Consider the following 15,707-nt stretch of genomic DNA (forward strand, 5'->3'; position numbering starts at 1 on the left):
TGTACAAAACCACAGAATTCAATTCTGACCTTTAGTGAAATATTCAGTTGTTTTTAAAACTTGTAATTCTGATACTTTAATCAATTTATTACAGATTGCTAAACAAAAAGTGTGAAAAGAAAAACATTTTATTTAAGGCCAAAATTTAGTTTTTAAATATTCCATTATATTTTTCTTAGTCTAAGCTCTTTTTAAATTTGTTTTTTTTATAAGATTGAAATGAAAACTGTTTGTGGTCTTGCGCCTGTCCTTCACCACAAAAACCGCCGTTACTTTGGAAGAGCATAGGTTTGGTCTCAACATTCGTAGGGACGATATAACAGCATAACCTGCATGTAGGTAAACTTTTTGCTGGGGACGGGACATTAATAAGACCAAACAGATTGGATGAAGGGGGCAAAGGGCCACATTTCTCATGTATATGAACCTAGTTAATTAATAGGCAAAATGATCAATGCAAAATAAATCCTTATCTACTAATAATAACTTATGTGCATTGGTTCAGATGATACACTGTTCGATTCAAACCTTTGTTTTCAAAAAATACTAAAGAAACATTTTGAAAACTTCCTGAATAAATGTCTGGGTTTTATTAGCATAAACATAATGAAAATTAATTCACTTTATAATGGTAGGGTCAATTCTATCCTTACAACATATGGAACTATTGAAAGATCTAAATTCTCTATATAACTGAACATTATATCATGCAAAAAAAGGTAAGGTTGCTTAAACGTTGGTGGGGACAATTTTAGCATCCTGAAAAGTTGGTAGTGTTATGTCCCTACCGTCCCTATGCAAACCTACGCCCTTTTTGTAAAAGTCCTCCTTATTTTCCTTTACCTTAAAAAAATCTCTCCGCCTCAATGGAGAGGATTGCTTCAATGGCGTACCGCAAGCAACACGTCACTTCCGCTCATTAATATTCATGACATTAGCTACCGTTGCTAACCGAGAACAAGCCATCGTTTGTCCCTAATAGGAAATGAATGGAACTCGTGTACGAAGAAGACGTTTACAGCGCTAAACCTACCAATTCTCTCAGAAAATGATGTGCCTGGTGCCAAATTGACTGGCATAGATGTGGAAGAACATAAAAATATTCAGTTAAAGAGATGGCTTTAGTGTCGAAGGCTGAAAAAGACGAAAAAAACGAGCCGACCTAAGCATAGCTTTAGCTTTTTTATCGACGCGACTGACAATGACATTCTCCCGTTTCAACAAGCTATCCTTTACCATCAGCCCTGTCTTTCTTACATATCCTCTGGTTGTCCTACGTCTCTTACCGTTCTTGGGGGTAATTTAGTTAGCTTTGTGTAGCGATCGCAAATGCTACTCAGTGACAGCCAACGAACACTTTTATTTTTTCATTGATAACACATCTTAATCCTATAATTTATTTACACTCCCCCCTTACTAAAGTTGTTTTTATATATATATATATATATATATATATATATAACAGAAACGGTAACAGTGGCAGTCAGATACCATTATAATTCTTTTCAGGTCATTCATTGTCAGACAGAAGCAGTACGGCACAACGTTATGCTAAAAAAAAATAAGTTAAAAATATAAAAATGGCTTACCTCATTGTCCTCTGAAAGACCATGCCAACCCAACATAATGTTTACTGCATATGAAACGTGAATGGATTCGCCGAGCTGGTGTTAAAGTCCGCGCAAGTTGATTCGGTCTTCACATTTTTTCCTCCCGAGTTTTTGGTTTCCGGGAACGTATGAAGAAAACATCCTTCATGGTCGTAATGTCTAGAGTCGTTTCTACAAGTTCCAAAAAAGCAATGCGTGATCGGCATGTTGGTTTTTGAAAGATTACCGGCGAAAAGTAGCACTTTTTACGTTGGGTCTATGCGAGGGCGGGTCTATAATGTCCCACTTCGGCTTTACTTCCGCTTTACGATGCGACGTCACGGTCTAAAAATAGCCTGCGTGCGGTACGCCATTACATCGCTGTGTTCTATTTCACAAGCCAGAACACACAGTGGATGTGTCCAAATGTCTAGCTAACCTTTCATCTTTCTTAGCAAAACCATGTAATCGTTCTACATATATGCCACGTTTAGAAGAGCTTACACGCTCATCGTTACCACGAAATGTTAACTCCTGTTTAGCTAGGATGCAGGTTGCATTAATGAGGTATTTCAAACTCTTTACCCGAGCATTCTGGATGCTACCGTTGAGCTTCCGCTGTTCGTCAAAGCCAAATCGATCCTTGAGCTTCCAAAAGTTTTTAAAGCAATCAGGCTTTGAATGTGAGTGATCGAGCTCTCGTGTTTGCTGAGGCTTCGTGGTAGTTTTTTAATGTCACAATATCTCGTGTTAGTCCAGACATTGGCACAAGTTGAGAAAAAAAGGCAGGGAAAGCAGCAAAGCCGATTTTTTTCGAAGGACACCCACATAGCCAGTCTTTTCGGGTGTACCAGTCCGTTTGAAAAGCGCGAGTTATCGTCTGTCCCATAGTTTGAAGCAAACCTTTTAGCTCCGGTGTTGTTAATCGCGTCCACTTTTGACGGAAAGTCCAGTTTCACGTACGCCCCCTTTCAGTGCGGCAGAGTACTATCTGCCGCAAGCTGTGCCTTTTCACTGCTGTTTTATTTCCCATCAGCAAAACTAAATATGTCGCTAACAAAAATTAAACTTTAAGGGTTAAAGACATTAGCAAGACTGTGGAAAATCAGGTCAAATAAACGTATCTGGCGCTCTGGACTTCCGGTCAGCCATGTAGGACGTGTGTAGCCGGCGGTCCGCGGGAATGCGATATCTCATTCTGTTATATGAACTCGTTAAACTGTCAATCGACTAGATTTAAAACACACTGTGTTACGACGCATTTTGAGAACAGCCCCTTTTTTTTTTTTTTTTTGGGAAATGACGAGCCTTCGACAAAGAACGGATTCATCGAAAAGTGGCCGGGGTAAGCAGCAACTGCCTACGGCGTCTGATTCCCCTCCGCAGCCCATGGCTAACGAAGACATGCTACGCAGCATCAAGGATATGATGGATGAGCTTCGAACCGAAATTGTCACCAAATTTGAGGCAATAATCTCCGAAACTGTTAAAACTGAAGTGGCCCGGGCTCTGAAGCCCATAGAGGCGAAAGTTGACGCCCACCGAGAAACGATTTCGGACCTTGAAAGCGCGGCTAATGCACACGAAGCCCAGCTAGTTGATTTACAGGCTAATGTGGCCAAGCTATCGGAAACGGTGGCGTCCCTTAGCACAAAATGTGAGGAACTGGAAGCCCGCTCACGGCGAAATAATATCAGACTTGTGGGCTTACCTGAAGGCGCCGAGGGTCCCGAACCAACCAAGTTTGTTGCTAAACTCTTGAGCGATATGTTGCGTCTCGAGAACGAACCTGAGCTGGATTGGGTCCACCGAACGCTGCGTGTTAAACCTAAGAGTGGCGAACCTCCGCGACCCTTGGTCATCAGAATCCACATGTTTCAGGAGAAGAGTACAATCCTGCGTCGGGCTGGAGAAGCTTCGCCGTTGCTGCACAATGGAAAAAGGCTCCACATCTTTCAAGATTTCACTCCTACCGTGGCTAAACAGAGGGCAGCCTTTGCGAGGGTGAAGCGGGAGCTTCACTCGTGTGCTAATGTGAGGTTCGGTCTCAGATACCCCGCCACGCTACACATCACGTTGCCTAGTGGTTCAACTCATCGGTTCGAAGATCCGGATAAAGCTTTGGAGTTCGTCAACAAAGTTCTCTTGAAGCCCCAGGATCAAGAGGGAACCTGACTTTTTCTGTGTTTTTTCGTCTGCCTCCTTTTTTCTTCTGCTCAGATGTTGCGCTGGTGGGATTATAGGATTATTTTTTGGGGGGGGGGGGGGGGGGGGGTAACATCTCAGCAGCGTTGGCCTGCTGATCATCTTGGAAGAGCCCGGCTTTTCCCACCTGCTACATTTTTTTCTTTCCTTTCCTGTCTTTTTTTATCTTCTCATCTGGATGGTGCTGTGGAGGGACAGACTCGAGATAAGTAAAGTCTATTTCTTCCGTGCCTACAAGGTATGTTGTCCCGGTATGACAATAGTAATGGGGATCATTATTTTGTGCTCCGACCATGTTTGTATGTACATTATACCAAGTTTATATTACGATCGGGAATGGGCACAGACTTGTTTTGCATTGTTTTGCTTTCTCTGTGTGTATTTTGAACCCGTTGAACCCTGGTCATCGTTCATCATCTGCGCGACTATGAGTTACATGGGGCATAGTTACTTGCACGGTCCTCATACTTTGAAGTTTTAGTTCCTCATTCCGAGTAGTGTGTGTTTAATACTAATATCTTAACGTTGTTAGACAGTTCATACTAGCATTCCCCAGGCCGTTAGAGTGAACGGTAGTTAGTTAAGCTATGACTGCAATTAGCTTGTCATTAGGTAAGGTAGCATGCTCCCCTTTTGGGATGCTTCTGCTAAGGGAGTGTTTTTTCTTTCGTTTTCATCTCCTTTGTTGTTGTAGGTTTTTTTTGTTTGTTTGTTTGTTCTTGTTTTGTTTTTGTTTTTGTGTGTGATATGGGGGTTGAGACCCGGGGTGCGCTGGGTTTTCAACATGGGGAGGGAAGCACATATCTCTTTTTGTATGCATATGGTCAAGTTTATGAGTCACAGACCGTTTCAGATATATTCTTTTCCAATATTTCCTCTTGTCTGCAATGGCCAATGCTAGACTAGGTGGAGATGTCAAGTTTGTGAGCTGGAATTGCAAAGGTCTAAACAATCCTATTAAACGGAGTAAGGTCCTGCATCATATTCATCAACTTAATGCTCATGTTGTCTATCTACAGGCAGGGGCGGACTGGGACTAAAAAGCAGCCCTGGACTTTGACTCAGCCCAGCCCACAAGAATCGCTATACGAAGGGAAACACAGACCCCCTAGGGGGTCCGGGGGCATGCCCCCCCCCCCCGGAGACTTTTTTTTTTTTTTTTTACATTTCATTGTAAAATGCGGCAATTTCGTTCACTTTGAGAGAAAATGAAGAAAATGTGTCTAGACTGTGACTGTCTGACTTGGGGCGCTCAAAGTATTGCAAGGCTGAACTGGAGTTGGGTTCATTTTCTGCACTAGCTCTATGATCAACCTGAAAAAACAAATGAAAATGTATTTTTCAAAGCAAATTTTATGTATCCAATCGATTACAATATATCTCTATATATCTCTGTCTATAAAATGATTTCATTTCATTGTTTATGCCATAATTCAGTGGTCTCCAAACTATTCCACATAGGGCCGCAGCTGGCGCAGGATTTCATTCCAACAAAACAAGACAACACCTATGCACCAATCTGGACTCTTACAAGTGTAATCAGTTGATTGCAGTCAGGTGCTGCAGAAACTTCATTGGTTAAACTGTCGGTACTCGATCGGTTGAAACAAAAACCAGGCCCCACAGCGGCCCTTGAGGACCGGTGTTCGGCCATTCCTTACTACGCGGCGAAACGTCCTACACAATGCTCAGGGCGCTTGCGCATGCATTCACACGCATGCGCACATCGGTTAGAGGCGGTGATTACTCACTATTTTTGTTTTTATTTAGTTATTTAGAACCTTTTCACAGCCTCAAAGATACTTTTTGCATGTATTACCCTCTCATACTTTTAACCATTGTGTTTTTTTGTGTTAGCTTTGAAGCAGTTGACCACATTAGTCACGTAGCGTGTTTAAACCGTCCTTATTTGATATAACTACATTTAAGTATTTTCTGCAGGCATTTTTTTAGTACCTTATTCCTGTATGCATCTAAACAAAACAAGTTAAGAGCGCACGGTAGTACTTTAGGTGTCAAATTCGACTAATGTAGGACGTTTCGCCGATGTAGCATATTTTGGCAGAACACCGGTTTGGAGACCCCTGCCATAATTAATCTTGCCATACAAATAATAAATTTCAATGAAAATACAATAACATTTTCAAGACAAATCCTGGATACATAACCTTCATTGGAAAGTATTAACCAGGAAACAAAACGATATATACATGATTAAAAATATATATCATATCAATTTAACGAACTAATCTTTAAAGTAAAACCATTCATTTTATTAATATTTTGTTATGTTTCTTCTGAATTAATATTGCTGCTGCGTGTGCATATGTTGTTTTACAGCTAAAATATTTTTCCTTAGGAGAGTGATAGTAGGACTAGCATACTGTAACTTGACACGATTGCAAACGGACTAGCTGGCACTAACCCTTTAATTGTCATTTATTTCATTTAAAATGTACCTACCTGGTGGATAACAATTGCAAGTATACCGAGCAAGTGACCCTCTTCGTCCCTTTTTACTTGCCCTGCGCTTGTCTGGGGAACTTCCTCCAGCTAATCGTTACACCCTCCCTCTTCTTTTCTCTCTCCCTGCACCGGCGGCGGCTGCACGTCAGAGCGGCTCCCCCTCTCACCATCGCCGGGGCTGGGCTGTTGACTTGTTACCCGACGCGGCCGTTGCAGCCAGACTGCTGCTTGCGAAAATATTTGTCAACATATGACATTTTAATGCTTCGCTCTCCAGTTTCTTTAATTTTTTTCTCCCTAACCTTCTCTGCGCCACCCTTCTCTTTTCTTTTTTTGCCACCACCATCCATATTGCGCATTGACGCTCGTCGCTAGTTTGCTTCCACAAAGAACCAATGAAGGCTACTTTGTGCTTTCTTCGTTCGGACCGGCGATGAACAGCAAGGCGCATTGCTGCCACCTGTCAGATTGGATACGAACTGTAGATAATCAGAGGCTAGGGGGGATAAAAACAGTGATGTATAATGAATGGCGGCCGCCGGCCGTCCAGGGCACCGGCCGTTCTGTGATCCTCCAGAACCCACAGATTACCAGTCCGCCCCTGTCTACAGGAGACTCATCTTAAAAATACAGATGCCTTCAGACTGAAGCGGAGCTGGGTTGGCCAGACATTTCTTTCCTCCTTTACCAGTAGAGCAAGAGGGGTGGCTATAGTTTTGCACAAAAACATTCCATTTGCCCATACCAAAACCATTTCCGATTCTAATGGCAGGTTCATTATTGTCATTGGCCACATTTATGAGGTCAAGGTTATCCTTGCGAATATATACGCGCCAAATTGGGATGATGTGGGTTTCTTTAAACAGATTTTTTCAATGTTACCGGACTTGGCACAATATAAATTAATTCTGGGTGGTGATTTTAACTGTTGGTTAGATCCCTCATTAGATCGCTCCTCTTTAAACTCAGTGCCACAGTCAAAATCAGCTAGAACGATTAGAGCCTTTATGGATGAGTTTGATGTTTCTGATCCTTGGCGCTTTTTTAATCCGGATAAAAAGGAATATTCTTTTCTCTCGCATGTACATCGAACTTTCACTCGAATTGATTTCTTCTTATTAGATAATTCTATACTTACGGCTTGCTCTGGCTGTAAATATGACTCTATTATTCTATCCGACCACGCCTTAGTTTCTATGAAGATACATTTTCGCAAATTTATAAACACTCGCCCACCGTGGCGCCTTAATACCCAACTCTTACTGGACAAAGACTTTGTTGAACATATGACAGAGCGATTGAATTTTTACTTTCAAGTTAACAGAACTCCAGGTATTTCGGCTGCGGTGCTATGGGAATCCATGAAAGCATTTATGAGGGGGGAAATTATTTCATATGAAGTACATCAAAAGAGGACAATGAGCTCAAAACTGGCCAAATTATCTCACAATATAGCTGTGCTGGATTCTCAGTATGCCATCTCTAAATTACCAGAAACTTATAAGGAGCGGATGTCTCTACAGGCAGAGTATGATTTCATCACTTCTCAACATACTACAAGGCTCTTACTCCTATCAAGGTCAAGATTCTATGAGCAGGGAGATAAAGCCAATAAACTCCTCGCTCACCAACTACGTCAAAGGTCATCCTCTCAGCTAATTTCACGTGTGTGTACCGACTCGGGTATTACTTCAGACCCATTAGAAATAAACAAAACATTTTTAGAGTTCTATAAACTATTGTATACATCGGACCACTCTCTTGGTCCTGAACAATTTGAGCCATTTTTTGGCAAAATAACGCTCCCTGTCTTGAATCAAACATTGAGAGAGGAGCTGGAACGCCCTATTACAGGACTTGAACTGGAAAAGGCAGTCAAATCCTTACAAAGCGGGAAGAGCCCAGGATTGGATGGAATTCCGTCTGAGTTCTATAAAACATTTTGGAAGCCATTAGCTCCGCACCTGTTGGAGGTGTTTACAGAGGCTTTTGAACTTGGTCAACTTCCCCAAACATTAAATCAGGCATGTATATCTCTGATTCTCAAGAAGGGTAAAGACCCATTACAGTGTAGCTCATATCGCCCTCTCAGTTTGCTGAACGTGGATTTTAAACTTCTGTCTAAGTTGCTGGCTCTTCGCTTAGAGCGAGTCCTACCATTGATCATTTCGCAAGACCAAACTGGTTTTATTCGTGATAGACACTCTTTTTCCAATCTTAGAAGGGTTTTTAATGTTGTGTACAACCGTTCATCAAAAGCTCGGTCGGAGGCCTTGGTGGCCCTGGATGCTGAGAAGGCTTTCGACCGAGTGGAATGGGATTATTCATTTTACTGTTTGGGAAAATTTGGGTTTGGAACCAAATTTGTGTCTTGGATCAGACTGCTGTACTTGTCCCCGCAAGCGTCAGTTAGAACTAATAATACTAATTCTGAATATTTCCACCTATCCCGATCCACCAGGCAGGGCTGCCCTTTGAGCCCGCTGCTGTTTGCAATGGCTATGGAACCTCTTTCGGCTGCACTGAAGTGTTGCCCTGACCTAAGTGGTATAGTGCGACATGGAGTGGAGCTGAAAGTTGGACTTTATGCGGACGACCTTCTGTTATTTTTGTCTGACTTATCTCGCTCCATTCCTGCAGCACTCTCCGTTTTAAATGATTTTAGTAAAATTTCAGGGTACAAACTGAATTTGGGGAAGAGTGAAATATTTCCTGTAAATCAGTTAGCCAAGGTTTATCCATCAGAGAACTTTCCATTTACAGTATCTAAATCAGGGTTTGTCTACCTGGGGGTTTATGTGGCTGACACACTAAAAAACCTGCGTAAGATGAATTTTAACTCACTGCTTGTGCAGCTCAAACAAGACTTCGAAAGATGGTCTTTGCTTAATCTCTCCGTCCCGGCTCGGATAAATTCGGTTAAAATGAACATTCTCCCCCGCTTCCTTTATTTATTCCAATGCATTCCAATATTTCTCCCGCTTTCTTTTTTCAAATCGGTGGACAGCCTTATTACTGATTTTATATGGAACAAAAAGAAACCCAGACTGCGCTATCAGGCACTGCAGAGACCCAAAGAATTGGGTGGAATGGCTCTTCCAAAGATTTTGTTCTATTATTGGGCAGCAAACATTAAGAACTTGTCATACTGGCTCCATGGTGAGAGTACTGATACCACCCCATTGTGGCTAGTTGCTGAAGCCAACTCTGTTAAACCGGTGACATTGAAATCCTTATTGTTTTCACCGCTTATGTCACCTACATCCTCGTACTCAAAAACATTTGTGGTATTATCTTGTATTAGGATTTGGGACCAATTTAAGAGATACTTTGGTTTACAGGCGCCTTCCGTTCGAGCTCCAATTTCACTAAATCATGCCTTCCCCCCTTCTCTATTGGATAACACATTCACAATATGGTCTAGGCTGGGCTTAGAAACATTTGAGGATTTATATCTGAACTCAACTTTTGCCTCCTTTCAACAGCTAGCTGAAAAGTTTTCATTGCCCAATTGTCATTTTTTCAGGTATCTCCAAATTCGCAGTTATGCTCGCTCTATTTGGCTAAGTTTCCCAACACTCCCTGCTGCCTCTGCCTTAGATATCTTTTTAAAACCCTTATTATCGTCAAAGGGTGCAATAACTACGGTTTATTCTAATATTTATAAAATCAGCTCAGATAGTACTGTAAATGCCCTTAAGGCAGTCTGGGAATCAAATTTGGGAATGAGTATATCTGAAGAGGTCTGGAGGAAAATTTTATGTAGGACACACAAATCTTCAATCTGCGCCAGACACAGTTTCACTCAGTGTAGGATTCTACACAGAGCTCACTATACCAAAGCTAAGCTAGCTAAAATATTTCATACAGTCTCCTCCACGTGTGATCGCTGTAAGCAGGCCTCAGCCGATTATGCACACATGTTCTGGTTTTGTACGTCTTTAACTTCATATTGGTCTGATATTTTTACTGCTCTATCAAAGATTACAGAGATAGATATTGCTCCAAATGCCTTGACTGCTTTGTTTGGTGTGGTTCCTTCTGCATATGGTCTACCTCCTCAGAAGGGGGACCTCATAGCATTCGCAACCTTGCTGGCCAGAAGGCTAATTCTTTTGAGGTTGAAATCTTCAGTTCCACCTACGCAATCATATTGGATCAAGGAGATGTTTTTTTTTCTCAAATTGGAAAGGATAAGACTGACACTCTGTGGATCAGTTGCGTCCTTTGAGAACGCTTGGAACCCGTTTTTTGCATATGTCAGAAGCACAAATTGCCATCTCTGTGTGGATTCTTGAACTATGCCTAAAAAATTACACCAATATAAAGGTGTATATATATTTATATATGTGTTTTTTTTTTTCCCCGTTTCTCTGTCTGTGCTCTTTTCCCCTTTAAAGGGAAATAACTATATTAACAATATATTGCTTTTTGAGGATATGTGCTATGGGTATTGGTTGGGTGAGGTTTTTTTTTTTTTTTTTTTTTTTTTTTTTTTTTTTTTTAAGGTTCAATGGGGGGGAAAAAAATGCTCGAATGTTGTTACCTCATTTGCTTGTACTATATTGCTTCAATAAACAAAGTTTAAAAAAAATAAATAAATAAAAAAATAAACGTATCTGGAAACATTATAATGGCGACATGCAGATGTACGGCAACCAGCACGCTCCAATTCCATGTATCAACCCAGTTTGTTATGGATTGCGCAATCAGAGGTGAGGCTTTACTCGTTGCTGCCGCACCTCTCGTTTCATTTTGTTATTTGAACAGGAAATGGGCAAATTCAGCGATTTTGACTATAAAAAAGGTTTGAAATGAGTCATACATAAAGAGCAATGGACAAATATTAATATAAATTTGATGCTATAATTATTTTTTTGTCATGATGACAGGTGAGGCTCTGCCTCATCTGCCTCCCCTGACCGCACGTCACTGATACCAATAGAATACATTAAACAGTCAACAAAATGTGTCAATGTTGTTTAAAATTTATGGTTTTATTTTTTAAATGTAATTCATGCCCCTGTCAGTGCTTCAGCCTCCTCAAGTTTGGCTCTCACGTCTGGGATCGCCAGATGACACAGGTATACTCTTGGAAGGGTAATTACTTGACGGTTTACAGCAACACCTGGAAAATAAAATCGTTTGGTCATTTATTTTGAAAAATCAATAATATACCATTCATTTAGCCACATTTGGGCTGGCTTTACCATATTTAGATGAGTAGGAGCTGTCCCATTACCTAATATCCAGTTTTAGCTATGTGGAGAGCGTGGAAAAATATACAACCATGTAATCGCATTCTAATAAAAAAAAAAAAATCACGATGCTGGACTTACCACTCACTCAGTGGCGCCCCCAGGGGGTGGCCACGGCCACCCCTATAAATTTGTTGGCCACCCCACTGGCCACCCCGCATGCCAAGTATATCGTTAGATTGTTGTAGCATCAGTTATCCCAAATGCAAATCTGCCAGCACCTGCTTTTCCCCAGTAATTATTTTTGCTTTGTTAAATGTACACCTTATGCCTAATATATACATAACGCAATAAAACTGAATTGTTGTGGAACTCAAAATGTTGACTGGACAGTTATGGACTATACATATTAACACTAGAATTACCATGGGTGTCCCATTTTGGGACAACCTGTCAGGGACGCGGGCAGGCAGGCAGGTTTGTGTGGACCTAAACGCAGGAAACAAAAATGCAAGGCAGGAGGCAGATGGCGATGAACTCAACGTTTTAATGATATCTAACAAAAACACAAAGTACAACCAAAACCACTGGGGATCAACAGGGCAAGATTCAAACAAAACTTACTTAAATCGGAGGGAGGGCTTGGAACGGACTTGACTTTGGCAGAGACGGACATAGACAATGACGCAACAAGGAGTGACAAGAAACTGGGTCATTATATACGCAGACAAGGGGTAACGAGACGAGGAACAGCTGGGTAACACAGGTGGATGCAGATTGCAGGATACACTGGGAAAACACACACAGGTGAGAGCAATGGGTAATCCCAGGGACAAGTCACACAAGGAGAAACCAAACACAAAACCTAACAGTACCCCCCCCTCAAGGGACGGATCCCAGACGTCCCGAGGAAACAAAAAGTCAGAAGGTTGCTCGGAGGAGGGAGCAACACCAGCCCGTCACGGCCAGTCAGGCGGGCGTCCAGGACGCCAGACGTGGGCCGATCGCACGGGTCGATCAGGAGGGCGCCTGGGGCGCCAGACATTGGGTGACCGCACGGGCAGATCAGGCGGGGGTCCCAGACGAGGTAGTGCTCGGTCGTCCATACCGCCACGTTGTGGCAGGAAACGGGGAGCAGCATCGTCGGGGCGAGGGTCAGGAACAGAGTCGGAATCGTCGTGCGAACCAGGAACGGAGTCGGGGTCGTCGTGCGAACCAGGAACAGAGTCGGGGTCGTCGTGCGGACCAGGAACGGAGTCGGGGTCGTCGTGCGGACCCGGAACAGAGTCGGGGTCGTCGTGCGGACCCGGAACAGAGTCGGGGTCGTCGTGCGGACCAGGAACAGAGTCGGAGTAGTCTGCTGGCGGAACAGCTTTTGGGTCGTCGTCTGCTGGCGTGACAGCAGCGGAGTCGTCGTCGTCTGCCGGCGTGACAGCAGCGGAGTCGCCGTCGTCTGCCGGCGTGACAGCAGCGGAGTCGCCGTCGTCTGCCGGCGTGACAGCAGCGGAGTCGCCGTCGTCTGCCGGCGTGACAGCAGCGGAGTCGCCGTCGTCTGCCGGCGGGACAGCAGCGGAGTCGCAGGAGTCTGCCGGCGGGACAGCAGCGGAGTCGCCGTCGTCTGCCGGCGGGACAGCAGCGGAGTCGCAGGAGTTTGCCGGCGGGACAGCAGCGGAGTCGCAGGAGTCTGCCGGCGGGACAGCAGCGGAGTCGCCGTCGTCTGCCGGCGGGACAGCAGCGGAGTCGCAGGAGTTTGCCGGCGGGACAGCAGCGGAGTCGCAGGAGACTGCCGGCGGAACAGCAGCGGAGTCGCAGGAGACTGCCGGCGGAACAGCAGCGGAGTCGCAGTTGACTGCCGGCGGGACAGCAGCGGAGTCGCAGGAGTCTGCTGGCGGGACAGCAGCGGAGTCGCAGGAGTCTGCTGGCGGGACTGCAGCGGAGTCGCAGGAGTCTGCTGGCGGAACAGCAGCGGAGTCGCAGGAGACTGCTGGCGGAACAGCAGCGGAGTCGCAGGAGACTGCTGGCGGAACAGCAGCGGAGTCGCAGGAGACTGCTGGCGGAACAGCAGCGGAGTCGCAGGAGTCTGCTGGCGGAACAGCAGCGGAGTCGCAGGAGACTGCTGGCGGAACAGCAGCGGAGTCGCAGGAGACTGCTGGCGGAACAGCAGCGGAGTCGCAGGAGTCTGCTGGCGGAACAGCAGCGGAGTCGCAAGAGTCTGCTGGCGGGAGCACAAGACTGCGGGGAGTCGGCGCGGGTGGCACTTGACTGCGGGGAGTCGGCGCGGGTGGCAATTGACTGCGGGGAGTCGGCGCGGGAGGCACTTGACTGCGGGGAGTCGGCGCGGGTGGCACTTGACTGCGGGGAGTCGGCGCGGGAGCCACTTGACTGCGGGGAGTCGGCGCGGGAGCCACTTGACAGCGGGGAGCCGGCGCGGGAGCCACTTGACTGCGGGGAGCCGGCGCGGGAGCCACTTGACTGCGGGGAGCCGGCGCGAGAGCCACTTGACTGCGGGGAGCCGGCGCTGGAGGAACTTGACTGCGGGGAGCCGGCGCTGGAGGAACTTGACTGCGGGGAGCCGGCGCTGGAGGAACTTGACTGCGGGGAGCCGGCGCGGGAGGAACTTGACTGCGGGGAGCCGGCGCGGGAGGAACTTGACTGCGGGGAGCCGGCGCTGGAGGAACTTGACTGCGGGGAGCCGGCGCTGGAGGAACTTGACTGCGGGAAGCCGGCGCTGGAGGAACTGCCGCACGCCGTCGGCGTTGATGACCACACCGAGGCCTTCGGTGAGCGCCTTCAGGTGGCAGGGGCGGCAGAACAGCCTCATTAGGCCGCCTTGAGCCTGGGCGACCCCGTAGACCACCCCGGGGGGGTCCCCGATAGATGGCCCAACGGGATCCCAGGTAGGAGTCCTTGGCTATGAGCTCCGAACGTGACACCGAGTACGGAGGGTGGTAAGAAAAATAATCCGGGGAGACAGAGGGCATGAAATCAAAATCAGAGTCTGAATCAGAGAGAAGATCATATAAATTATGATCTTCCTCAAAATCCGAAAAATCTGAATCAAAAAAAATATGTCGAGGAAAAACATAATCAGGGGAACGGGCAGATGGTCGTCGGCGTGCACGCCGGTGGCGAATTTTTCCCGCTGGGTCCACAATTGGTTGCGTCATTCTGTCAGGGACGCGGGCAGGCAGGCAGGTTTGTGTGGACCCAAACGCAGGAAACAAAAATGCAAGGCAGGAGGCAGATGGCGATGAACTCAAAAAACGTTTTAATGATATCTAACAAAAACACAAAGTACAACCAAAACCACTGGGGATCAAAAGGGCAAGATTCAAACAAAACTTACTTAAATCGGAGGGACGGATACACGAGGGCTTGGAACGGACTTGACTTTGGCAGAGACGGACATAGACAATGACGCAACAAGGAATGACAAGAAACTGTGTCATTATACACGCAGACAAGGGGTAACGAGACAAGGAACAGCTGGGTAACACAGGTGGATGCAGATTGCAGGATACACTGGGAAAACACACACAGGTGAGAGCAATGGGTAATCACAGGGACAAGTCACACAAGGAGAAACCAAACACAAAACCTAACACAACATAGGATCATCCCCAAGGGTGTCCCATTTTCGGACAGCCTTATAAGGAGATCCTCCACCAAGCCCATCTCATTTCTACCCCTTGGCCCACCCCTTTGCCCACCCCTCGGCCCACCCCTTGGCCCTTCAAACGAAGCAATAAGGAGTAGGGGTAAGGGGTAGGGCTTGAAACATCAGCCCTAAGAATTGGGACACCTCTTTTGCAAGTAAAGAGAAAGCTGCCTACTCAAGAAAGTTTTCCCCCAAGCCCCTCCTCTGCTAATGGCTCAATTTACGAGCAAAGACAAAGCAGCCAGCGGTGGCCTCAGATGTGACACAAATAAAACTCCATACAAAGCAGCCTCACTCTGGAAGGTTTCGCCCTTACTTTTGCATTCAAACACATTTTGCTTTCGCTCAAGTGACTTTTGTTTTTGATTGAAAATATATACTTTGATTGAAGGAACTTTTTGGGGGGCACTGACTAAGAAATAAACAAATCTACCAACAAATTTATCATTCAACAGTAGGCTTTGAAAGCTGTGATTGATTTTAACAAAATATAAAAACATATCAAAAGCAAAACAAATACAACAATTTCTTTGGCTGTCTTTATTTTGAGGCAACTTTTGCATTCAAACATTTTGCTTTCATTCAAGTGAC

The sequence above is a fragment of the Corythoichthys intestinalis genome, chromosome 4, assembly GCF_030265065.1.
Source record: "Corythoichthys intestinalis isolate RoL2023-P3 chromosome 4, ASM3026506v1, whole genome shotgun sequence".
Taxonomy (NCBI): domain Eukaryota; kingdom Metazoa; phylum Chordata; class Actinopteri; order Syngnathiformes; family Syngnathidae; genus Corythoichthys; species Corythoichthys intestinalis.